This window comes from Haliaeetus albicilla, chromosome 25, assembly GCF_947461875.1.
Source record: "Haliaeetus albicilla chromosome 25, bHalAlb1.1, whole genome shotgun sequence".
NCBI lineage: Eukaryota > Metazoa > Chordata > Aves > Accipitriformes > Accipitridae > Haliaeetus > Haliaeetus albicilla.
In genome coordinates this window covers 23028093-23054952 of record NC_091507.1, presented here as the reverse complement: position 1 = coordinate 23054952, position 26860 = coordinate 23028093, and the positions used below count along the sequence as shown (strand labels likewise).

The 26860-nt window shown below is 43.1% G+C and overlaps 2 long non-coding RNA genes across 5 annotated transcripts; one reads left to right on the top strand and one right to left on the bottom strand.

Moving 5' to 3' along the window:
• The first annotated feature begins 62 nt into the window (after positions 1 to 62).
• On the top strand, positions 63 to 26860 carry LOC138681913 (uncharacterized). Of its 4 annotated transcripts, none has more exons than XR_011322135.1 (4): positions 63 to 399; positions 12805 to 13008; positions 20271 to 20496; positions 23767 to 26860. It is a non-coding gene; the product is annotated as an uncharacterized lncRNA (long non-coding RNA). The 4 variants fall into 4 exon arrangements; XR_011322132.1 differs by having other exon boundaries at positions 64 to 399; positions 23425 to 26860; XR_011322134.1 differs by lacking the exon at positions 63 to 399 and adding an exon at positions 2585 to 2642 and having other exon boundaries at positions 23425 to 26860.
• On the bottom strand, positions 20992 to 24240 carry LOC138681916 (uncharacterized). The gene is made up of 3 exons (XR_011322138.1): positions 24146 to 24240; positions 23125 to 23280; positions 20992 to 21298 (listed from the first exon to the last, which is right to left on the bottom strand). It is a non-coding gene; the product is annotated as an uncharacterized lncRNA (long non-coding RNA).

Below are 26860 nucleotides of genomic sequence, written 5' to 3'. Positions count from 1 at the left end.
GGCGGGCGGGAAGGCGGCCGGAGCGCCGCGACCCCCCTCCACACACACACACACACACACCCCCGCCCCGGGCCTCGGTGCCGGCCCTGCCCCGGGCGATGCGTCCCGGCCGCCCCGGTACCCCCCGACCCCCGTCTGCCGGCGGGCTGCCGAGAAGCCGCCTCCCGCGGGGGCGTCGGGCCGGAGCTCGGCCGCCCTGAGCCGTCGGGGGGGGGGGGGGGGAAGGCTGAGGCGGCCCGGGCTGCCCGAGTCTCTCTGAGGTAACAAGCGGCTCCGCGAGGCCAAGGGGAAAGCCCGCGTCTCCGCTTCCCGCCCAGGCTGCCGGCGGAGGGGCGGGCAGTTCGCTCCGGAGCCGGGATCTGCCGCGGAGCCCGGCAAACGCGTCTGCCCGGGTGAGAGGTAGGTTTTCTGTGGGAATCGGGGACTGTTTCCCACGTGGCGGGTCCGCCCGCTTGCGCAATCGCTTGCCCAGCTGCTGGAACTCAGCTTAATTCCAGCTCAGGTGACAGGACTAGCAGTCGTTTAAGTGAGCCAGAGATCCAGCCTGTCGGTTTTGCATCGGTCGCCTTCGTGCCAAACAAATCCCGGAAAATATTTTAATAGGACGTGAAGGTGTTACAGATTTTGGGCAAGGAAAGGGATAACGTGTAGACCAACTGGAGAGGAAACACCTGTTACAGTATTTTTAAGAGAACTTGGCAGTTATCGATCCCTCCCCAACACGAAAGCATTCAGATAGCAGCACTTTCCGTAATAAACGAACACGCATCCTCACTCCTGCATGTCTCGTGTTGAAACTGTTAGTACTTCTTGAGCCAGTCTAGGGTTTGCATCTGTGAGACGCCTTGATTTTTGCTTACCTGCTAAAAAAGGAATAGCCACGTAGCAGTACTTTTTTTTAAGCCATGCCCAGTTAATTTGGCTTATTCAGCTTTTACCGCCCGCATTTGTGCTTTTGCAGCTGTACCTGGTGATGCGTAATTTCAGTTCAGAATCAGATACCCACCAGATATTAAAGTACTGGAGACACCCAAAGAGAGAGGATGTTACATTATTTGGGAAAAGCAGAAGAAAAAACAACTTACAAGGGACTCCAAAATAATAATATGGGATGTGATTCGGGGCTGTGTGAGGGGGGGGTTGTTTCGCTTTCATTATTGTATGGCAGTATTTTGCTGTGCTGTGTGCAGCCTTCGCCTCGGATTCCCGTTTCCCACCTAGATTCCCATCTCAATCCCAGAGTTGGGAAAAAGAAACTCATTGCATCAAAGTGCTTCTCTGAGGTGGTGCAAAGCGAGTAGGTTTCTTCTGGGTGCCTGGTATGAAAGCGTAAAAAGAACAGATGTTCTCTTTGCGTGGATACTATTTGCAAATTCCCATGTGCAATGTATGTTACACCCTTTTGAAGTGGCGGGCACCACTTCAGAAAGAGAGAAGAAGAATCTTGTATCAAAGAGTTTAGACCATGAAGATCTGAACTGGTACAGGGATCCTCATGTGTGTGTACTCTCACTTTATGCATTGATTTACTGTCCACATAATAAAGAAATACCTAAAAGCTTAGGTATGATTATTGATTTACAGCAGTGCTGCTGTTACCAAATCATAGCAGTCAAAGCACTTAAAGCACTTATTTCCGTATTTTACCAAGATTCTGCTGTACTTGAGTTATTTTCGTGTGCTAGTGAAATGTCGCTCTTCTGGTATTCAAAACAGGTATCAATAGTTTCTAACAGTGATGCAGACAAGTCAGGACAGAAAACAGTTTCAGTAACAGGGTGAAAATGCAACTGGGATTTTCGGTTTTGTTGACCAATAATGTGCATTATAAAAAGAGAACACCGCTCCCTTTACAGATGTTTTCCACAGTTGCTTGAAACAAGATACCCACATCCCCACAGTTCTGCGTGTGTGCATTTCCAGCTAGCAGCGGTCAGTCAGACCAGGGACTCTCCTGAAAGTGTCACCAGCCAACTTTCACTGATGGCAATGTGTTAGTTTTGTATGTTAGCCATGGCCTAGCTAAATGAGATGACAAATCCATCAGGCCCAATACTTATTTGGACCTGGTACCACAGCTAACGACTCTGACACAGCCAGGGACGTGTGTTATCCCACTACTACGCAACTCCCCTTCACCACTTGCTTAAAGGATCATCTCTGTTTCATAGTGATCTACCCCTAATAATCGGATGCAGTAAGATGGGAGAGTACTGTGTGTTGTTTCGGATCCTTGGGAGAATTTAGGAAAACGGTGATGTGGACAGGTTCCAGGTATATAGAAGGGCTCCTGAGGTAAGCCCTTAGATACTTGAGGTTGTGAAGTCCTCAGCAGTCTGAGCTTCCACTGACCTCAGGAGAACAGGTTTGCAGGGCATAGCGCAGTGTGTTGGGTTATTACTGCCGACGTCTCCTTGTACGAATGCACTCCAATCTACAGTGTACCATTTAAGTCACCTGTTGTTAAAGTCAAATGGCTCATGATAGTCTGTAATGCAATACAGATAATAACAGAGCATATATGAAAATATTTGGGAAAACATTAAGAGCCTGTAATTTGCTCTCTAGCCCTCAGATGCATAGGCCTGTTGCAAGATTTCCCCAAATCACCGAGTTGTCTGTAGCATGAGGTCTCCACCGTAGTAAGTATGGGCATGAAGAATGTCAAAAGTTGCTTGATAGGAAGGAATATGGAATACTTCACTGTCTGGGTAGTGCATGTATGCAGGCTGTACACATTGTCTGGGGTTTGTTTGTTTTTCATTTTAGAGCATCTGAGGTCACCATTTAATTACAGTGAGGTTATTCATTAGCCTTCATGACAGTGTGGCGACGTGGTCACCGTGGTTGGTCTCCAGATGTTCTGGAATTCAGACACTTGGGCTAGCTTACGGAGGCAGACAATGCATTAAAGTTTCCTACCGATTTCTGTGCTAGAGTAAAACCCCCTCAAGAAGGGGTATGTCAGCCTTGTACCCCACCCAAAAACCTGAGCCAATAATGACTGTACTGGTGTCAAGGTAACTCAACCTTTCTAGTCTCCTACAGTGTGAAAGCTGCCTAATTTTGCAGGAGAAAATTAGAGCCTGTTTATTTGTTTCCTTGCCAGCCTTCCCTAGCTATTTATATACATTGTCCTGCCTATGGGCCCCATTTGGTCTCCAGGCTAACAGTATTTTGTAAGTTCACATGGGGTGAAGTGTTTGTCATGGAACAGGGTTGATTTTTGCTGAGCTGATCTTCTTTTGGAGACAAATTGAGCAAGTGGTTGAAGGTGTATGTCATGCCAGCTACTAACTGCTGCACCCAACATGTCACAGGTTTGCTGTGTGTGGCCTTGGTGTTCAGCACCTCAGTCTGTCTCTCTTTTTGCTCCACTGGCAGTGTCTCTGTCTTCTGGGACGTTGAACCTCCATGCCCAGATGAGTGCTTTCTGGAGATACCACAGGGACTGAATGGGACTGTTTGTAATGATAGAGGAGGTACAAACTGCCGAAATGGACACGCTGCTTTTTAAACACAGATGCATCCGTAAAAGAGAAGCATGTACCTCAGTTGTTTAGTGAATCCTAGACAAGGCCTTACGGACAAAAGAGAAGGGCAGTAAGGGAGGCTTATTTCTCAGCCTTGAAACATGCTGGCACTCCAGTGGTTTATTAGTTGCACCTCTTCATGAGGCATGAGGTCACTGTAAAAGCTATGAACAGGAGAAGCATGGCAATTTCTGGTTTTGTTTCTGCTTATTGCTTTCCTTTATGACTTCTTTCTCCTAAATGAGCAAATGAGTGTGCATGCTCATTAAACAGAAATATTTGCACTCATCATCTTCCAGACAGCCCTAACTACAGCCTCTCTCAAGGCGCTACAAAGCCTGAAAGAGCTATTCATCACATTGCCACTGCTCTGTCTGCATATTTGTCCTTATATGGGCTAGGTTCTTCCTCCTCACCCCATGGATTAGTCCACAGCCTAGATGCCCTAATCAAGGGAAATTGCCCTGCATTTCAAGAGTTAGTCTGCTTTCTCTAGAGTTGCAGTTCCACCCCTTTCTCCCTCTCCTTTTCCTTGTGCTGGCACTGGCTTCTGCTTGACCCTTCCCCAAGGCAATCGAGCTCGACGAGCTGATGAAAAACTAGCTCAACAGTGACAGTGAGTAGTTTTCTGCTGGTTTTGTGATCAGTACAGAGGAGGCTGATGAGGCAGCCCATGGCTGGGGCCACTGACCTTCAGATCCCTGGGGCTTCAGCTGGGCAGCGCTGTCTGCATCACGCCAGCGAGGTGCACGGGCCTTTGCCTCCCCTCGGCAAGTGTCTGTGCTCTGCCCCCTCTTCAAACCTCACAGCTCTTGGAGCACCTCCGTGGTAGGAGTGTTTTCTTTCACCGGGATTGAACAAGCGTATCGCTGTATTACTTCTGCCTGGTAGGTGTCGGAACCACAGCGCACTGAAAATGAGACAGGTCAATCAACCAGCTTGAGACAACCTTATCACGGAAAAGCATGACCTGGATGATTAGAATTTGCCTGTGTTACAGGCAACTGAAAAGAAGGTCTTAGATAGAAACCATGAGGCAACCCAAGCTGTAGATACAGCCACCGAGCTGTAGTAAACTCTTCCCTGATACACAGATGCGAGAGATGCAGGTGAAAATGCGGGTTCAGGAGGAACTCCCCACCCAGGTCTTCTGTAGGAAGTTAGTTTAGCCTTCGTTGCTCAACTGTGAGTCAAGGTCTTAAATCAGCTTTCTTCAGTGAGGAATCTGAGTTTGTGAATGGCTGACAGCCAGCACTGTGTGGAGGGAGCAGCCCTGCTGTGTCCGTGCCGCCAGCCAGCTCGATTCTCTCCTTACTAGTACTTCCCATTCACCAAAACCATACGAGTCCTCCAGTATTTTGTACCTATCTAGGTAGATTTATATGTTCTACCATATGAAGGAATCAGTGCTCTAATTTTTCTAGACTTTATGCTATATGAAAGAAAAAACTTTTTTCCTGAATTTCAGGGGGCTTAGTGTGGATGTAGTCACCAAATGACACGGAAATATAGGATTAGGGGCTCGATCAGAAAGTAAGCAATTGTGATTCAAAGTGATCACAATGCAAGAAGTTCTGGTAGGTGCACAAAATGAGAGTTTTGCATAGATTTCTTTTTTCTAACTGCAGCATTTTAAGATCTAATCAGACACCACCAACACATGACAGCCCAAGGCTATCCTACTATTCTATCATGTTTTTGGAGTTTAATAGGGCACTGTGTGTGGATGTGTACATAGGTCTATATGCCTACAAGAAGTTACAGAATTATGGCCTATAAAAAGATGTATTAAGTTTTCACTCTTCCAGCATCGTGAAACGGATGGAGTAAGTTAGCTGGTAGTAAGACAGAATTTGCTTTAGTTCTTATAAACTCATCAACATTCTTGTTCATGATAAACAGATCCATGTATCTATGAGAAGTCCTATGGACTGCAGCAGCCCACGAATGGGAATCTGAGTGCAGGGTTGGCAGAATCAGAAGGCACCATCCTAGTGACCAATAATGACACGGGAGCCAAAATGAATGCAAGTTATTTTCACAACACAGGTTTGTGACAGTTGTAAAAACTTTATTTTTATTTGCAAGTTCAATACTGTCTTCATGTGACTCATTTAAAAAAAGTGACAAATACAGCAGAATAGACCTGTGTTTTCAGTTGAGCCCACCTCTTCACTATTGACATTCGTGCATATCAAGTATCTTCTGCACTTTATACCCTAATTTTAAGTCATTTCTCTAGTCCGTGAGCCATAGCCATTCCCTATGAAGCAATTCATGTGGTGCCAAGCCTGGTCAGGAAGAAAAGACCATTGAAGAGTGTCACAGACAACTTTGCCTCAGGGCAAAATCACATCCAGTCAGGAGTTCCACTTTGTCCTGTCTCTGGCTGTGTTACTACACTTTTATTTCACCTCTTGGCTGGATGAGCCATTGTGTTCCCCGTTTTTCCTTCCTCTTTGAACTCCTCCCCGCCCATACTGGCAGTATGCAGAGAGAAGTGGAACTTCTCTTCCAGGCGCTTGTTAAAGGTCAAAAGAATGTGATTGAATTTGGCAGTAAAGAACAGCTGTCCTCTTTTTATCCACTTACAGAAAGATAACATTGTGACCTTCAAAGGGTAAACTGATCACTGTGAAATGGAATTTATCACAATGATTTCTCCTAAAAGCATGGAACCCCCTCATGGACTCTTGCTTCATCTGCCTACATCTCACCCTTTCTCGCCCTTTCTCGAGGGATGCACCAGCTATTGGTGGATAATAGAACTTATTTAGAAAGGCAATATTAATGTAATTAGGAGTATAAAGACAGTCATGATTTACTTACATGTGTGAAGATGGGACTTGGAGATTAAGAGACGAAAGGATGATCAAAGTGGAATTTAGAATATGCAAATATAATTGATACCAGTGTGGTTTTGGAGAGTAATAGTGGAAAGTTTTGCTTAAGTTTGTAGTCTTCAAATTAGAAACTTACTGTATAAAATTTTAAAGTCCTCTTCTAGTCCTAGTTTAGAACTAGAAAAAAGGATGCTATGATGATTTTGTTAGTAACAGTTACTTCTGTAACAGAAAATCTTTCCCTCCTAGAATATGAAAGAGGACTTCCTAGCTGCTTTCTAATTTGTATAAAGAGACAAAAACCACAGAGTATTTCGGATTTGGGTTGATAGCTAGTTAGTTGGATTTTCACTGTATTAGACATTATATCTAGGTACTAAAGCCTACTAAAACAACCCTAAGGTTTATTAAAATCATTTCGAACACAGCATAAGGGCAACATCATTACATTTGAAACATTGCCGTACTGTAATATCCTGTAGAGAGTTTACATAAAGATGCTGCATTCAGAATTTCCTATTTTTCTGTGCCTTTAACCATGTATTTATGATTAAAATAAAGTGCACCACTCCCCAGTGCATCCCTTTAGATCACAGTGTTTCTGGGAGTTAATTTCTATGTCATTCTTTCGAGCGTATTTTCAATTTCACTATTTAGAAATTTGCTGTTGATTGATCTTATGAAACTGTTCTGTTTTGCTTTTGCCCTTTCTTTTTTAATAACCAAGTTTTTCATCATTACTCACCTTGGGTACTCCTCCAGAAGTCTTATTGAGATCAGTGGAACTATTCATAGCCAAGGTATAAATAAGCATGATGGGATTTGACCTTCAGCCACCTCAAAAACATATTCTCCCATCTAATTATATAGACATAATCCTGCTCTAAATTCAAGAGCAAAAATACTTTAAAATCGCCTCTGACGAACAGTGTCTACTGTTTGCAGCTGAAACAGAACTTTTTCCTCCTGCTATAATATAGTTATCCTCTATGTAGTTCTGTTATGGGAAAATTTGATGCAAATGATGTTTGCTGAAGCAGTATATTTTTTGGCACTTTGTTTCTGAATTGCATGCTACTGTTTTGATGTCTTTCCAGATTGTAGATGCTGCTGTGTTTCTTGGGAGCCTGGGAAGTTACCTAAAAATGAAACCTGTTGCTGGTGATGCCCTTTATAAAAGCAAGTTGCTGAAATAATTGCTTTAGTACCTCCTGGTCTGGCTTCAGCTCTATTTGAAAGTTTGTTTGCTTGCCTTTTTCCATTTGAAATGCCAAGTAGGAGGTAAACATAATTGCAGACTGCCTTTCTTTGGCTATTTAGTTATCAGTAATAATTAGTATTGTCACGATGTTTTCATCTTCCGAGCATTGCAGAAACATAGTGCTATGTTATGTGCTGATTTACACTTATGTCAGCTTCACTGAAACATTGCTTAAATTGCTTATGGGAGCAGATCAGTTCTGTATTTGGCCTGACACACCACTGACCGGTTCCAGCAGCTTTGAATATAAGGTATCCCAACCTTCCTTCACACCCCGGGGCAAAAAACTCTTACATCAGAGAGAAGACTTAGAACCATAAAGAATGGAAGAAGGAAAATGCTCAAGGAAGAAGTTTCTCTCTATTATGAGATTTTTTTTCATAGAATGTGAATTATATATATATATCCTTTTAACACACTGAGAAGACAGCTTCTGTGAGATAGAGGAAGTTGCAGAAATTATTAATGCTTGTTGATATTTAATCTAAATCCCTAATTTAAACAGAAGTGCTGGGTGAAACTCATTCCAGATTTAATATGATATAATCTAATTGACTTCAAACACCTGCTTGTGTCAAAGCTGGTCTGTTTAAGGGGTAAAAATAACAGAGTAAAGAGCACTTCTAGAAGGTATTGGAGATGTTAACGTAAGATATTATTATTGGGGTAAGCTTGTTCCTATTTAATTCAAATAAAGAAGCTTGTAATTCTCTAAAGCTCGGATGAGATTACTATAAAATAACATAGCAAGATTGCTATTCTTAAATCAGAAAAGGGAGAAAGGAGAAAATTAATTTACTGTAGACAAATGAAACTGAATGGAAAAAATAATTGAAATTAAAAGGTGAAACAAAAGGGGGCTTGTCCAAAAGAGAAGAGAGAAGATACAAAGTGTAAAACAAAAGCTTCATTATAGAATACGTACATGGACAATGAGAACGGAAGAGAGTAAAAGAAAAATAAATAGGAATATCCATTCTGGTTGGAAGATAGCAGTGCCTGTAGAAAAAGATTTCCATTCTCAGTGAAATGGCAAGTAGGGACCTGATCATATAGCCTGTTGCTGGTCAGCTGAGTGCTGAAGTATTTTCTTAGCTCTTAGGAACACTATTAACAGTTAAAAGCATACCTAAATGAAGCCTATGCTAAAATTCTTCAGTGAAGAAGGATGGACTTGAATTTAAATTCTATTATGAGTTTTTGATTGGGGTTATAAATTAGCTAACTTCTAGACATACGGAAAATGGATAGTAACAAAAAGGAAATAAAAATCAATAGAATACAAATGGAGAAATCACAGCAAACACTTGTTAGCTGTGTTCTTCAGAGGCGGTAGAAAAAATCCATCCCTTTCAGTGAGCTTCAGGTCAAAGCTTGTGTTTTGATGGATAAGGCACGCAAGTTCACAATGTGCTTATATTCATTATAAGTACATCTTGTGATCAGGAAAGAGAAAAGATTTGTAACAAACCGTTGTATGAAGGCACAAGAACTGTAACAACTTGAAACTCAAGGCCTTTTTAAAATGAAAGAATTTAGGCAATCCAGGGAATGGAAGTGGAGTTTGTTCTCCAGGTAAAACATTTGCCTCATTGCCTCTGTCCTCAAGTTGCCAATATAAAGGATGAAAAACTTGGTGGGAAGCTAGCAATAGTGAGAGAAGCCGTTATAATATTGTGGTAGAAGGTTTAAAACCGAAGGAAGTGATTGTTTTTTCTCAGTGCATGATTACATTGCAGAACTCCTTGCCTTGTGGAGGCCAAAAGTTAAAAAAAAGGTTAGACTAATGGAAATCAGAAAGTCCCAAAGCTGCTAATTGTCAGACACTTCCAGCGTTTCCCAGGAAAGAGCTCCTGTACGCTTGCTCTGTGTCCCACTTGAATCCATCCTCCCCACCTCTGTGAAAGGACTGCTTTTCTGAAGCAGCCCCCAAAACACTGCAGTTGCATATAAACATAAACTGAAATTTGGGTCAGCTTGTCTTAAAGCATTAATCTAAAAGCTGTGGCATTTCAGGAGATGAAAATGACAGCTCATTTCTGTGGGACACTGAGATTTTGAGGTGCAGTCAGGGTAGGAGGTAACTGTGGAAAGGGGCTGCAAAGGTCTCCCAGACTGTGGGCTAACTCATCCTCTAGTGTAAATTAGACCCACATGAAGGGCAACAACTGTTCAAGGCTTTATTTTTCCAGTTTTTGAATAACAAGCCGTAGGTGGTCTCTTGCTTCTTGATTGTCAGCTGGAAGGATCATAAAACTTACGTTGACACGATCCAGCTAGTTGAAAGAAGAAATCAAGTAGTGTTGATTTTAGGAAGTAGTATAATCTATATTGGATTTAAGCAAAGAAATGTAGAGATAGTAGTTGGAGATTATAGAGTTGAAAAGGTTTTGCAAAAGCTGCATAACTTGATCAAAACTTAGATGAGGGTAGATGTTTGGCCTTAAACTATCTTACACTATCTGATAGCAGTGGTAACTTATTATTCTGGTCTTTGTAGCTTCCTCCCATCTGGTCTTCTATTTCTGAGAGATTTTTCAGTTAAGTCTTTTATTAGGTCTCCCTGGCAAGGCAGGTGGCTGCTTGTGCCCCATTTGTTTCATGCTGGAAATAAAATCGAATCACAAGAGGCTACAGAAATAAGTGGTTCATATTTTCAACCTGCTAAAATAAACATTAACTCTGAGCCCTCAAATGTTTTCAGGAGATCTGACCCAGAATTTATCAGGCACTTGAAATAAACTGTTAACTATTAACCAGTAAACGGAGGCTGGTTTGGTCACCTTCTGAGATCAGCCATTGCCAAGGAATGAGATGATTTGTGACCTTGACAAACTGCGTTTCCGACTGCAGCAAAAAAAATGAGCCTCTTCTAAGAGAGGAGTAGATTAGCATCTACTGTTTGTGCATATTAATTGCATTAATATGATAACAAATGTAGCAGTAAAAGTAACTGTTCACCAGGGTGTACTCACGGGCGAACAGTCCAGCCTTCAGTTTTGACACTGTTTGTCTGAAAAAAGCAGAATTGTATTCTAGCCTTCTTTACAGTCCACTTTTTTTCAGAAAACAAACCCCAAAAAACTAGCTGTGGGTGGGCTCTTAGGACCTCAGCCCACCATGGGAAGCATCCTGTGAGAAGCAACTCATCATCAGAAATAGTATCAGAAATCGTGTGGCCAGCAGGACTAGGGAAGGGATCGTCCCCCTGTACTCGGCACTGGTGAGGCCGCACCTCAAATACTGTCTTCAGTTTTGGGCCCCTCAAAGACATTGAGGGGCAGTGAAGCTGGTGAAGGGTCTAGAGAACAAGTCTAGTGAGGAGCGGCTGAGGGAACTGGGGTTGTTTAACCTGGAGAAAAGGAGGCTGAGGGGAGACCTTATCACTCTCTACAACTACCTGAAAGGACGTTGTAGCGAGGTGGGGGTCAGTCTCTTCTCCCAAATAACAAGCAATAGGATGAGAGGAAACAGCCTCAAGTTGTGTCAGGGGAGGTTTAGATTGGACGTTAGGAAATATTCCGTCACCGAAATGGTTATCAAGCATTGGAACAGGCTGCCCAGGGAAGTGGTGGAGTCACCATCCCTGGAGGTATTTAAAAGTCGTGTAGATGTGGTGCTTAGGGACATGGTTTAGTAGTGGACTTGGCAGTGTTGGGTTAATGGTTAGACTCGATGATCTTAAAGGTCCTTTCCAAGCTAAATGATTCTATGATTCTATGATTGGAACTGGGCCATGGATACATGGTGTACCTTGTCCTGAAAGCAGCCTGTTGCTTTCTTTCAGCTTGAGCCACATTTCTTCCTCATAGTTCCCAGGCTGAATGGTTTGGGCATAGGCTATACAGTCAATGGAGAGAGGTGTTTTCAAAGGCCTCCTGTAGGAGACCCTGTCAGCCCATGTAGGGGTCCCCAGAGTGAATTATTTCTCATTCATTTACAGTGAGGTTCATCTACTATTGTGTTACCCTTTCAGTTAAATCCAGTTAAGATTCTCTGAATTTCTGCTTTGTCTTTTCTGGACATGGGTAAATGAAAGAACTTGAAGCAGGAGGGATAACTTGCCAGAAGAAAAGGTGAGCAAGTAGAGAGGGTGGGTGTCTGGGTTCCCTCTGTGGTCAGTGGAGAGAAACGGGAACCTCACCACTGCAATTTACTTCACCTTGCAAACGGAGTGGGGTGAAACAACCTGCTTAGTTAGGCAAGGCATTGTAAGATGGCCAGTGTTTGAGAAATGAATCCTACACATTGTACCATTTGTGAGAGTAACCTCATTCATCTCTCTTCTTTAACTGGCCTTTCATCTTTCTTCTTTTATTTTGCATATCAAACCATGTCATATCTAATATTGAGACAACCCTCTATTAGCTTTTTGTCATGAAGAAATGTAGTATTAATTTCTAGCATGTTTTCCACTCGTCAGCTGTATTTTTGATCCATAAAAATGCTTTGGCTGTCACAGTCTGATGCCTAATCAAGCAGCGTCACCTTGGAAAATAATATCTCCCTCTTCGATTACAGTTCTTTAAATGTGTTCCTAAGCAGGGAAAAAGAAGCTAGCACAGTTCACCCAGACTTTCAAAAGGATTTAACAAGACTGGCTATATGAGGTTATCAAAAACATTGAATAGTTGTGGGCCAAGTCTGATGAATATAGTAAGGGTTTTCTTAATTTCTGTTCTGCATTTTTTTCCTTTGAGACTCCATGTTTGCTTTTGTAACTTCCAAAGATTTTTGTTTAAAAATGCACAATAAGATATTAGTTTGGAATGAATTAAAAATTTGCATGTCATACCATAGTTTCATGGCTGAATGCTCAAGGTAATCTCCTTGACATCTTTTCCAGTGAGTAAAATGAAGAAAAAAATCCTTTCCATTTGACCCAAATTATGTCAGAGAGAGGAGGGCTGAGTCACTGTATCTTTACCCCTTACTATTGCTAACACCACAGAAGCCGGTGGGTGGGAATTATGATAGTCTGAACTACTTGGAGCTGTAGTCATGAATTTGGCTGCAATGTAGGCATACCCGTAGAGGTGTTTCTATTTTGGCTAAGAAAATGAGAATTTTAATGTGTTGCATCAACTTCCTCTCTCTGACTAAGAACATTTTTCATTGGAAGATGAAAGCAGGAGCTCTCTGCTCACACGTGCTTTACAATTCACAGGATTTTGTCCAAAATCATGGGGGTTCGGTGATTGTGATCCTCGCTTCCTCTGTGACGATGTGAAATTACATCTTCCCAACCATGAAGTGGTTCAGAAGAAATTCCAGTTTCTGCAATTCGATAGGATTTGTAGTGATTATCCCAAGAAGATATTCTTTGGAAGATAGATATCCTTTTGGAAGACATCCTGGAAGAATCTACAATGTAAGTTGGTGCCTAGTCTCATACTACAGTACATGGGGATTTTGTGGATTTGTGTTGTCATGTCTTGAAATACAAACTATGCCAATCACAAAAGGACATTCAGGAGATGACTATTATGGGGCATGAGGACATCTCTCTGTTGCAGAGTCTGGATGCTTAAAAACTCCTGTCCTGATTTCATGCTTGAAACACCATACCAGTCCGTTCACTGTCCTTTTTTTTCCATGTAAAAGCAAACTTGATGTTCAGACTGGAGGGTGCAGGTGCAATGTGGGGCAGGTGCAAACGTGGGCAGGTGCCTTTAACTGGACAAGTAGGAAAATTAAGACTGCAGACATATATGCAGTCTACATGCCCTGACAGTATGGGCACAGCCAAAAACTGGAGGAATTACTTCTGAAACAAGCTCTTGCAAAGAAAAAAAGTGATTAGCATTTCTCTCAGACATATTTTTTTTTAAAAATCTTCTCCGTTGAATGTGCAGTATGTGTCATTAATGTTTACCTTAGAAAGTAGGATAAAACATGCTGGATGTCACGTGAATGCTCAGGGTATGCATGGTCCCAGGTTTGAACAACAGATTAAATATAATTTGTGTAGTGCACAAAGCAGGGGGGAGAAGGAAGGTCTCGGGGTGCCGGCAGTTCATGCGGGGGCTTCGCAGGGCGCTGGCGGGTGGCAGCACAGGGGTGTCCCCCCCGCCGAGGGGCCAGGGGGTCTCATACCGGGGAGTCGTTAGTGAACACCCACCCACTGCTCCCTCCTCTGCCTTGCTGGCCGGGGTCTCAGCGCTGGGTTCCCAGCTGTGGTGGCCCATTAGGTATTTTGGGGTTCTGCTCTTGCCAACCTTCTAAATCCCAATGATTCGCTGTGGTATGATGGCAGGCAGCCAGGCCGCCTGCACTTCTCTGCTGTTCCTCCTCACAGAATCATTTTTTGGCATGATACCGGGTCCCAAATACAAACCGGCTTCTAGGCAGTTCAAGCAACACCTGTAATAAACGAGCCCATTCGTCTTGCTGTCCTGAAGAGCCCCGGGAAGGCCGAAGAGCTTTTCACTGTGCCTCCGAGTCCGTGTGCTTGGGCTGTTGAACCGATAGGAAGGTGAATGAGGAGAAAAGAGACAGACCACCCCAACTGCTAATGTCCAGGTTCAGATCTTTCTTCTGAAAACCAGGCAGCTGCTAGCTAAAGTCATACAGCTAAGGGAAACATGTGTGCCATGACCCAAGGGGAAAGGTGGACATCGCTGTAGGTGCAGGGGTCACAGCATACACTTCCCATGGAAATTAAGTGGCTGTGGAAATCATAACTAATGGAAAACCTGTTTCTAGTGTTTTAGGTTGCAACCCCATTACATTTAAGTAGTCTGTTGCAATGCTAAAGGTAGCAGTACCTTTGGCAGAGCTACCATCCACTGCATGGAGGCTGCCAGCCCCTCACGGACCTGCTGAGCCTTCAGAGAGGGCTCCCGCTGCGTGCCTTTGCAGAGGTGCCAGCCCCACCTCGTGGGGAAGGGTACTGGGGACAAATTCTGGTAAATACTGACACATGCTGTTCCCCAGCAGCTAATAAATTAACTAGCTTCAAAGAGTCAGGGGAAACCCCTAGGCGCTGAAGGCCCAGGAGTTTGGCTGTCCCTAAGTATTTCCTCACTACTCTTTGCTCTCTAACTGCTCAGCCTGAAAGCTCAAATACATAACAGTCATGTGGCTGCAGTAAGAAAGCTTTTCTTCAGCAGTGGATTAACAATCTTGCGTTCTGAAGAAGCTGGCAAACGAAGGAACTGATGATCAGCCTCAGCAGTTGCCTTTTCAACAGCCTTGCTCCTGGAGAGGGAGACCGAGAGCTGCCCAGAGCCTGTGTCCGAGGCTCCGACGGCTGCAGCTGCTCAGAGGGTCTCGCACCCGGGGAGCGGTGGCCCTGGCTGGTGCTGGCCCTGGTGCAGTTTAGTGCTGGTCTCGGCGATGCTGACATGTGGACTGGGGGAGCAGGGGCTGCACGTCTTTCCTTGAACACATCCCCGGTGTGCCAGTGGAGGACTACGGCACTCTTAATCCCCCTCCCTCTAATTCAGACAACAGCAGCATCATGAAACTGCAGTAATACCGTGGCAAGTAAGGACCAGCATTTATCCTGTTTGGATACAGCTCTGCTACCACCGCTCTGAATATGAATGATCCTATCCACAAATTAAACTGAAAGCTTATCACAGCAAGAAATACTTGACAAAGACTAATGATTCAAACAGCAGAGATTACCTAGGTTGTTCACCCTCTGGAAAAGCTTCACTGCTAAGAGCTGTGAAGCTACTGTGGTGGAGATGGAGAGCCTCTTCCCCTGAATAGTCACAGCATGAGTCCAAAAATCATTTGTATTGCAGTCACACTGCGCTGAGATGCTGACATGCTTGGGATGTTGCTGTTCATGTTCTCTGTCACAGGCCGCAGTCTACCACTGCAGTAATCAAGAATGACCCTGAACCTAGGAAAGAAATGGTTTAGGGGCCACAGCTGAATTGAAAGAGACAAAAGAGGGTACGCTATTTTTTGGACCATTGATAAAATGGTGAATTGATACATTATTTCCTGGAATAATCCGGTACCATTAGTCAGAAAGTAACATTAAGTCAGCAATACAAATGAACATCCCGGTGGAAATGAATTCCCGTGATCTCTGAACTGGAAGAAGCGTTGGCAGAGGGCAACAGTCAGCTGATAGTAAAGGATTAGTCACAAACCCAGCCTCCATGCACTGTGCGTGAGCGTCCGGAGCCCGTGGCCGGGGCCCCGTGGTTGTCATGACAGCCCAGAGGCTGCCGCTGCCCGGGATTCACCGGCCAGCGCGAGAGCCCTCTTCACGCCGGCTGGAAATGGATCCCGTGGGAAGAGTGCTGAGGGCAAGATCTCGTGGGTGTCAAGCAGGATGCGAACAGCCGCCTCCATGTTTACCGCACTGAAACGAGAAGGTGTTCCTTCTTCAGTCACTTTTTTCCATCCTGCTTTTACAGTAAATCCTCTGTCAGGAAGTACTCTTCCCAAGGATTCTTTATATAAAAAAGCAGTAGAAATGTCGTTGTATTCAGAAAATGTTCGCATGTGCAGTCAGATGCTGTTAAGATCACACTCGCTTTCCTGAAAAACTTGTTCGCTATTTGTTTCTGATGAGCATAGAGACTGACAGCATCCCTTAAAGACATGAAAACAAATAACTTCCTTTAAAGTGCAGTTTATATTCCTTGTTTCCTCTCTCACAGACATGTTGGCACAGCGTATCGGTCTGCTCCCTCCTTTGCAGGCATGTACTTCTGCCGAAGCCTGTTTTGAACAAAACCTGTTGTCAGGTGTCCCGTTGTTGCCTGCTGGATAATTTTCAGGTTGTGCATTACCACCTGGCTGTGCGGGGCTGCCGCTGAGGATATTTTTTTCTCCTGCACTTACATGCATGTGAAAAACTCCACTGTTCCTCATCAACAGCAGGTGATGGTCTTGGTGCAGGGGTTCTGTGTACAGGCTGCTAGTGCTCCCCATCCTGGGGCTGCCTGGAAAATGGACACGGACCTCTGTCAGCCCCTCTTCGCCAGTCTGCCCTTTTGCCCTGGCACCGGTAAACCACAGAAGGGCAGCACGGCTGGTGCAGAGCACAGCTCTGCTGGCTCTGCGCACCTAATGCCAATGAAAAGCCCCTTTGTGTGGCGGAAATTCTCTGCTGCCCGTCTCCAGATGCGCTGCAGCCCTTTGCTAGCGCCTGAGCTGTGCAAAGTGGTCAGAGCAGAACAGAAAACCCAGCTGGAGCAGCACGTGTCCTGAGGGCTGCAGAGCTGTGTGCTGGTGGATGGGTACTGCCTCGGCCACAGGGATCGCAGGGACCTCCACCTTGCGGGAGTTACCTGAGGGTGTTTCTGTGGCTTTGGGAAGAGAAATGCACCCCTCCTTACCTTGCACAGCCTGCAGGAATGAGCGGGTGTACTGGATTAGGCTGCTGGGAGTGAAAGTTGTCGACTCAGCTTCCAAGTTTTTCATCTGTATATTTCCCACTTTCCACGTCCTGATGCAATGTCAGTATATCTATAGTAAAATAATGTCTATACATTATGTTTCCTCACCTACCTCAGAAATTACCTCTGACTGGACTAAGTACTCTGGCAGCATGAAAGAATACAGTCATTTGTATGGTGAGAAAGCATACGAACAACTCTGAGTTAGTTGTGGTCCAAATATCCTAGTGTCTTAACCCAAATCTGGGTACGCTCCTTACATAGCAAAGGTCGCAGTAAAGAAAGAACAACTGGGGGGAAAAATCAAGCTGAGGATTTCCTTTGATGCAAAGTGCAGTGCTGAGAGTTTTAGGTGGTTTGGGGTTTTCTCCCCCATTTTTAATTAAGCTTGATGATAATATGTGGATTCTCAAATGTATTTCAGTAGTTGCTCATGGTGAGTAAAAAGCTCTCCACGGCTGCAACAGAGCTCTGTGGAGCAGCTTCTGCCAGCCCTGGGCACAGGAGTAGTACTTACACAGCCAGTGTTACTCTGGTATCTGCAGTTAGTTAGAAACGCTTTTCCAAGAGGTGAGATGCCTTGTTTTCAATTTATCAGTGATGCCCGTGTGTCAGTGGGATAGTTAAAAAGAAGAGCCGCTTTTACTTCTGCTTCCTTGAAATACAGATGACAGCCAAAATCAGAAAATGACAGAAAAAGAAGATTCTTAGTCAGGCACAGTATAGCACTGTAAGGCATTAGACATGAAGCAGCAAAGTGACTAGCTGAAAAGTTGCCTTACTTTCAAGGAGCCAGTGTCTGACACCATTTGCAGTATTGTAAATGTTGATAGAACCCGAATAGTTCCAATGCAACAACTCGTGAACACCAATGGAAATTATTAGTCAAGTCTTCTGAAAGTTAAATAACTTTTATATAAGGCATTTTGAAGCCTGTAGAGTTACATGTATATGAGAATAAAAGCAACGCTGAAGTCTGGGTGAAATGAAATTTTGCATGAGCTTTTTTGGAAAACTAAAAAAAAATAAATCTACTTTTATCTATATTGAAAAGGGATAATTGAACTTTTTCAGCCTGGAGGCAGGCTGAGTCTTTTAGCAGTGGTATATATATATAACACAATAATATTCCATTGGTTTAAATTTTGTTTACCAATTAAAGGCACACACTCCAATCACAAAAATACAGAACATTAGGAGTAACTGGTTTTACTTGGATACCTAAAACTAGATCCCTACATCAAATGGTCTTAGTAGGGCCAATGAGTTAGTTGGTGCCTTTGATTATTAGTTGCTGAGACTCTATTAATAAAGTGCATCCCATCAGGCCAAGCCTGTAGCTGTCAGGGAAGTATTCTGTAAGACACTCTGGCTGATTATTCATTTCTAGGTTTGCTCTCTTCCTAGACCAATATTATGTTCATTAAAGAGCAGAAATGATGAGCTTCAAAGTTATTCTACTTTAAAACTGTAGAGCAAAAATTCAGGGAAAAAAAGTGTGTGTGTGTGTGTTCTCTCTAACGAGGGCGTTCTGATCCAGGGTAGCTACTGTCTTTTTATATAATTATGAGTGGGGCTATAAAAGAGAAAATGACCCTTGTAAAGGATGTACATTAATGAAACCCTGTGCAATTCAAGCCATGGAAGGAGTAACAGAGAGCGGCAGCAGGGCAAGATGCATTGTAATTCATACTGATCAAAAGAAACTGTTCCATGTCTGTTCAGCCAAATCATACGTGCCAGTTTCTGAAGGCAAAATGAAGTAATGATACTGTAACGAACATATTTAATTTGTTTTTCATTTCTCCTATAGTCTCCCATCTTTCAAATGGCTTGTTAAATCCCCCAAAGCTACATATATAATGAATTTTTGATAGTTGAGGTTACAGACTCGTTCATGCATCTGAGCCAGGGTTCCAGAACGTCTCTATTAATTTTCACAGGAGCAGTCCTTTGCAGTCTTTCTTGCTCTGCTGAACACTCCTAATTTTGATTCATTCGGTTGGCATTTTGAGCTGAAGGCATTAAAAAAAAAGGGTTGTTGCAAAGTCTTCATTAGCTTGTTGGGAATTTGCCGTCCTGGCCAAAACCTTAGGAGTGACTTTCTTCTTTGTTATTATTCATATTCCTTCGCTATTCCATCCCTCAGTTCATGTCTTCGACAAAGATGATAATGAGGCCCTAATCTTCAACAATTTATTTGACAATCTAAGAGGCACTGGAAACAAGCAAATGACAATCATATCCCATAAATTTTATTTTGCATGCATTTCACAGGCTTTTATGGGTGTGTTAGTGATGCTGAATGTGATTCTAGAGCAGATTACTTGGTTAGACACCTCTCCCTCCGCTACAGAAACAATAAGATAAGATGAAGACCCTGGACTTCAGGGTCTAAGACTAACAGGACTCAAATGAGGTTAAGAAGGTGTCAAACCAAGCTAGACCAATCGCTCTCATCCTTGTAAGCAAGGAAGTATTTCTGCCACAAGCTGGCCCCACTGAGACCTTCTCCACTCAATACCAGCAGCCAGTTTGGAGGCAGAGGGCAGGTAAATGAAACTGCCTCCACAGGGTGTGGGAAGATTACCGATCACAGACCCTGTGGCTGCCATTGTGTGACACCTTCATGGTGTCACAAGGCATAGAAGGCAGCAAAAACCAACCTTGGGTTGTCTCCACAATGCAGGAGTTCTCCCCCTCTCCCCATCCCTCCAAAAATGTGACACTCTGTTGTCTGTGTTTCCCTGATCAAACATGCTTCTTCGCCAAACCATTTTGGGAGTGTGTTCTGGAAAACCCCAAGCATTTCTTCTGTACTACCTCAGCTTTCCAAGGAATGAAGAACAGATTTTTTTCCTGGCTCACTTACTTGCATCCAGACGCTTCCTAGAAAGTGTAAAAAGAAGCGTCTGTGTCCCTAGCCAACCTCAGAGGACCACCTGGTCAGTGCAACTGTTCAGTGAATAAGATCGCCTGCATGGTTCTGCCAAGCTCCTGTTACTACCAGCCCCTACAAAATAAGCAGGTGGAGAACCTACACAAAAGTCCAGAGAAAGTTTTAAGTCTGGAATAAGATTTTTATGATGTTCTCACACAGTGTTACCTTGTGGGTTGCTTTCTTCTCCCTCTGTGGCAGCATTGCCGTAGTTTGAGTCTATGGTTTGCTTGCTGGGGTCAGGCACCAGGGTTTCTATTTTGTATGCCACTGGCCAAATGTTCAAGCCAACATACTCATGATGGCACGCTCACGGCTTTTTTCCAGGCTCTTATATGTCAAGAGGTATAAAGCACAAGCAACTGCGACCAGCTGCCCTCCCATCCTGCTCCATGGACACCAAAAAATGCAGAACCTGAAACTTAGCAAATGGATGTATTCCAGGGATTTGGATGAAGAAACTGAATCCTTCTTCACTCTCTGAGATACTTGAACAAAATAATACTGTAGGAAGGTTTTGCAGCGTAGCTGGGTGAAATGAAGTTTGAGGAAAGTAAGTGCTAATCTCTAACTCGAAATAATTTTTCAGATCTGTAATGTGTTGCTAATTAATTATACACACATTTTATGATAATTGGCTAATTCTCTTTTTAAGTCTGGCTGATGATAGTACACAAGAAACTTTTACAGGTACTGGTCACTTGAACAATTCAGATTTAACCTCACTTCAGGCTGGTTTTATTGTCCTTTGCTTCCTTTCTCTTGCAGGTTTTGATTAATGATAGAACCTACAACCCCATGGTTTTCAAGTTTCTTTTACAGCCTGTCGTGTGAAAGTTCAGCCAGTAAATTATTTGCCTGGTTTTCTTTCTCCCTTCCTTTATTAATTTGCTACAAAAAAGACACAAAATTAGTCAGAATTTATCCTCATGAAAGCTGATAATTTGCTCTTAAATCGTAAGCATCTCCGTATTTTGTCATTCTTAATGTGTTTGCTAGTTACTATTCTTAGTAATGAGACTACGATCACTAGTTGGTATTTCTTTGGAATTTCTTTAGCATGAGTTCAGTGTTAGCAACATTTCTGTCCTTCAGGATAATGCAAAAATAAAATATCTATAACTTAACTGGTATTCCTGGGGCTAGAGTTAGAGTCAGGGTTAAGGTTTCATCTCAGCATGGCATAATAAATGTGAGATGATCACTTGTAGATATTTATTAACAAGTCAGCTGTTCCATTCTTTATCATGCCTGGAGAAGAGCCATCCAGTCCTGATGGTCACTAACTGTCTATCATCTCAAGTCCTTCTGTCACTGATTCTTACGCCTTCATAGTTGTGTTCTACTTTTGTTACCTGTGAAGAGGGATGTCCAAGTTCGGTGAACATTGAAATATTGCCCCCAATCCACAGTCATCCACAGCAGTCGGAGCTAGTACCCTATGTTCTGTTTAAGTACAATGGAAGGAAACAGAGGAATTGTCTCTCCTACTTGCCTAACTTTTCACAGGCATTCGTTTTAGGATGACATATACCAACTTTGATGGTACATTTCCCTGGTCATTGATTATAAAAGGAGCCTACAATGACAATCTAAGGCTAAATACCTTCAAACACCTAATGAAAGCAAATGAGTTCTACCTTTGCCTTTCAACCTTCATAGGGAATGCACCTGCCAAGCAAATACACTTTAGCCTTGTCACAACCACTGGCGTAAGCTCAAATCTGATTCTGCCTACAGTCAAAAATGGAGATTCGTGTGTCCCTATTTCCTCAGAGGACACTTGTAGGAGGGACGTGACAAAGGCACTTCAGTCACCAAAAAACTTTCTAGTCCATCCACACATGCCCAGAAGAGTACCAGTGTAATCAAGCACATACTTTAAGTGTTCCAGTTCAGAGTTTATTGTAGCTAAAAAGCAGATGAAGTGGGTTTGCTGCCCTGACCTATGGACTGCAGTAGCCCAGCCAAAAGAAGGAATTTTGTTCTCCTTGGCAAAGGGAAGGAGCAGGCAGCTGTTGAAATGTTTATAGCCTAAATCACCACAGCTATTTGGTCCAGTGCAGGTGAGACAGAGACCTGAAAAGACCAACACTTCTTGGCACAATTCATAAATTCTGCTTGGAAGGAGAGTAAGAAGTGATCCAGTGAACATGGTTAGCAAGGGGTAAAAATGCAGAATCCCAACAAAGAAGAGAAAAAATATATCTTGTAGAAATCTTTGAAATCCTAAATAATAATTTCACTTTTTTAAAAAAGCAGCAAATCCTCTCATATCTTGACAAAGTAGGCAAAAAGTATTATTTCTATAGCAATAGTACCTGCAGGTTCTGGGTAAGACCCAAAGCCCTGGCTGTGCTGGACACTGGACAGCACCTAGTACCTATCCCAGCAGGCTCCCGTCACCCTCACTCCAGGGAACTAACTTCAGTCCAAAACATGTGTAGATGCATTCATGAAGCACCATCTGTAGCTAGTAAGCATGACCAAGAGATTCAAGTGATGTGCCAGCAAACACAGTTACAGGAATTTTGGATGAGGGCATGCTGTTGACGACATGCATATCCAGCTGCCCGGGAAGGCATGCTCCTGTCCCTGGAGAACTTATGTTCCCAGCTTTAGGTCTGCAAGTTCTTAGCCTTGTGCTTAACTTTGAGCACATCAACACCTTCCCACCCCACCCTGGAAATCAGTTTGCACACTTGAGGTTATATGGGTGCATATGTCTGTGCAGGTCCTGCTCTGAGAAAGTGCCTAAGATGAAGTGGAAAGAGGCAATGAAATGCATCCCCTCTTACTTTTGCGTTGACTGTAAATAAAGTTCCCATCTCCCCATTTGTCCCTGTAACATAAAGGATGTTTTTAGCAAACTGTATGAGCACATGCACACCAGCATGGAATGAGACGCCTGTGTTCTGTGTTGGAAAGAAAGCATTTTACAAATTAGGAAGCCACTGACGGTACACATACCTATTCAGTATTTGCAAACCATCTTGTGGTATTTTGCTGAAAGGTCCCAGCAGCACAGGAAGCATTCTGAGGGTGGGTCGCAGCCCTGGAAAGGTTTCTCCTCACTGGAGGCTCACCTAGCCACAATCAGGGACCCAGAAGCTCTTTAAATTTCTTTATTGCGAGTGGATTCCAGCGCTGCTGTTTTAATTCATCTCTCGGGCACACTTACCAGTCACAAGCTTTACCTTGTTCAGTAAGAAGACCTCACAGTTCAGCTGCTGCGGGACCAGAGGCTCTTCATCCCTATGCAGATTCTCTAGCAGCCCGTTGCCCATAACTCCAAGCTTGTGAGCATTTGCGTGTTTCCTTTTCTCACTTCGGACACCTGTGGCAAGGGAGACAGAGTCACACAGACTTGCAGGCACTCCAAAAATCACTTCTTTTTGTTTTAACTAAAGGAAATATTGGAAGAACTGTGTAAAAGCTAAAAACCAAGTGCTATCCTTCCAATTCAATCTTTTATTTTCAGATGGTGTGGCACACATTCAAGGATGGATAAAGAAGGAATGAGGAGATGCTCTATGATGAATAAAAGCACCAAATCAGTTCACAAACACAAAAACTGGACCATTTTCAAAAAAGTCAGGTGCACAGTGAGTGGAAGCTGTTCCAAGTCTCATGCTTATACAGCAGCCAGCAGATGTTTTACATCCATGTCTGAGCAACCAGCTCTCTTCTCATCAGTATTAAGTGTTCAGCTGACATTAAAGGGACAGACAGAATTAAAACTGAGAGCTCAGAAACCTAAGCAGCTTTTCTGAGGTTTGCTATGTCTACTAATTATTGCACATGCTTCTTTTTTTTCTCAAAGGTATTAATGAACATTTTAAAAATGAGAAGAATCCTGAGAAGAGCAGCCATGGACACATAAACAGCTCAATAATAACATATAAATATTCTCAAGCAATAAATGTGGAAAACACATATGAAAACAACATAACAAAATTTCAAGAGATTAGTATAAAAAATACAGGACAGAGACAGAAGTGGCTGCCAAAGGCCTTTGAATACAGTCCTGTTAACCTCTTCCCCTTCCTGGATTTTGTGACCTGCTTTGTAAAGTAGTTACAGATTTGCGTACCATGTCTGACAGCTCAAAAAATCACACCACTCTTACATAACAAATATAAGTAGAGATTATTTGGTATAATATGTCATAGATCAAAGAGCATTGGGGTCCAGGTACTCACTCTGACTCCACCTTGACTGCATACTAGGGGGAAAGCCAGATGTTTGTGCTCCTTTTCCTTCCGTGAGGCTCTTTTCCGCCCAAGGAAGACCTAGGCACATGAGAAAGGAGGGGCTGGTGATGTACTTGAACAGGTCCCCCAGTGTGGGATATCAGTGAGTATTAATACAGGATTTACCTTCGAGTGCACCTGAACCACAGTTTTGATATCAAGGTCAAGAAAAAATTGAAGCTCTACCCTAAAGGACTTAGAATATCTGTGCAAGTGTAAGTACATGCTTATATTTAAGGAATGAAATGAACCACTCTCTCGATTTATTCATCCAGAACTGAATCAGTAGATTGACTTTTAGACTAATAGGCTAACTTTTAAATGACAAGAGTTTCACTGTAAGTAATGTGTTGTTCAAAACTTTTTCTGTTTTTTATTAAGGGGAAAAAAAGGCTGTGGTGAGGTGAGCGGCTCTGAAGGCAGAGATGTTCCAGGGGTAATGGGTTGTAGTGCAAAAGGTGCTGAGTGGTTGGAGGGAAAACTCAACAAATGTAAGAGACACTTTTGTATCCTGCAAATAATCTAATGTGGACTGTGTATGAATTGGATTTATTTGGATACCAGTATCTTAGTCAGACATCATAGTTTTTCTCTAGCCAGCTAAATACAGCTAAGAATTTGTAACTGTAATGCGGATAGGTTTCTGGTGCTGAGTCCCACATCCTATATACGTCCTTCATTCTTCCATCTGTCCTGGTAACAAAAACATGGCATCTGAACTCATACCCTACTTTTGGTCATTAGGTGTATTTAGGGAAAATAGTGTATAGACCATTACTTTTCAGCACAAAGTTTCCAGAGCATTTGCCAGTGCAAATGCCTAACCCTACTTGCAAGACTTCTCTTTTGTATTTACCTTATCTCACAGTCCTTGGAATCACCTGTGGAGTCCCAGAGATGCTCAGAGCATGGACAGAAAACTAGAAGTGTAGAGGGTTCCTCTCTTTCTTCCCATAGTCAGCAGCTTAGGGACTTGCTGAGCTAAAGGTTGCACCCTTACCACCATATGTAACCACTTCTGCCCTCCGTTCGTTTCTTTTCTTTCCTCTCCATCACTTTCTTTGAACTCCACATTCATTCTCTGCTCTTTTTCTCCCTTATCAAATATGTCCTTATCTTCATTTTCAAGAACTTCCCTGGCATGTTTGCACTGTGTTGTCACCCCTGATTCTCTATAAAGATACTGATTCCAGCCACCAGCTGGCCATTTGTTGCATTTCTCAATGCATCCCTTCGGTGCTTCCTCCCATGCAGCCATCACATATGGGAGAAGAATGCCGTAAACATTTATGCAGTGAATGCATTGTGCTTTTCAAAGCTTTCCAACAAAAATCTTGAAACTCTTATGCTGCAGGTGTGTGCAAAGTACTGTCACCCCCATGCTGACCAATAATGACTTCTTGATTTTCCTGTCTGCTTGTTTGTATCCACCCAAGTGTTGTCTCGTACACTTGGATTGTAAAGTTTTCTGGGACCCTGTCCTTTTTACAAGCTTTGCGCAATTCCTAGTGCAACAAGGTCTTGATTAGTGAGTAGTGCTTCTGAGTGTGACAAGAATTACAGACAAGGATTCTGACAAAAAATAGCAGTTCTCACTCTTCTTCTGATACTCCAGTGCCTGTATTTTACAAGCTTTTCGGTGTGTGAGTAGACAGGAAAGATCACTTCCTCAGAACAGTAAATTTAAGCATAGCTTGGACACAAGGAACTTGAAAACAAGTTTCAATCTGAAGGTGATGCTTGGGTTATAAATCTGGCAATCAGAAGAATCATGCTGTCGATAATGATTACAAAGGGTGTAGGAGAGAGGAAATCTTTTGTTGGGCAGACAGCAGAGCACAGTGATATATATGGGTTGCAAGAGAGGAATCACTTCTCTTTCAAGCTCTCTTGCTTACAAGTGAGAAAAAGTAGGAGAAGATTCATAGCACTGCAACTCACCAGGCTGCTCTGTGTTTGCATGAGCTGTACATCAGTCACTTTGCCCATCTGGGAAATGTAAGAGGCTCAGAAGTCCAGGCCCAGAAAATTCATCTCCTGGAGGGACCTAATAATAACTAATGCAAAGGTGCACTGTTATGTACTGAAGATGATCCTGCAGTCCCTAAAATCCGGCACTGACGGCTGCTGTTTTTGTGGAGGAACGTTTCTGTGGCACGCTGCCAAGGGACAGTGAGAGTCTTTCAGAGGCAGATTTCTGCCCACAGCAGATGGAAGTAACAGCCTTTAGTTGCAAACAGAAGCCTAACAACAGCAAGAAAGGACACGACCGTGTAGAAACGGTGGCACAGACAAAGCTGATGATGCTTTTAAGACAGATGCGTACCACAGATACCTTGTGAAGGGAATGTGCAATGAGCAGCGAGGGACCAAGAACCTTCTCATGAAGTGCAAGTCAATTATCTATGCATATATCCTCCTATGTTAGCCAATGGCATCTATTCTTAATATCTGCTGTTAAGTATTCGTGTGTTCACACATCTTATGTCAAACTGTGTAAACAAACTGTGTTTCCAGAAATGCTCTGTACTCATCTTATGTTCTACTTTGAAAATCCATTAGTAGTTAAATTCTTGTCATCCTTGTGCAATATACCAAAAAGATTTGTAACCTTGTTAGTGAACTCAGCAAAGAAAGAGATAAAAATAAGCTCTGATAATGTCA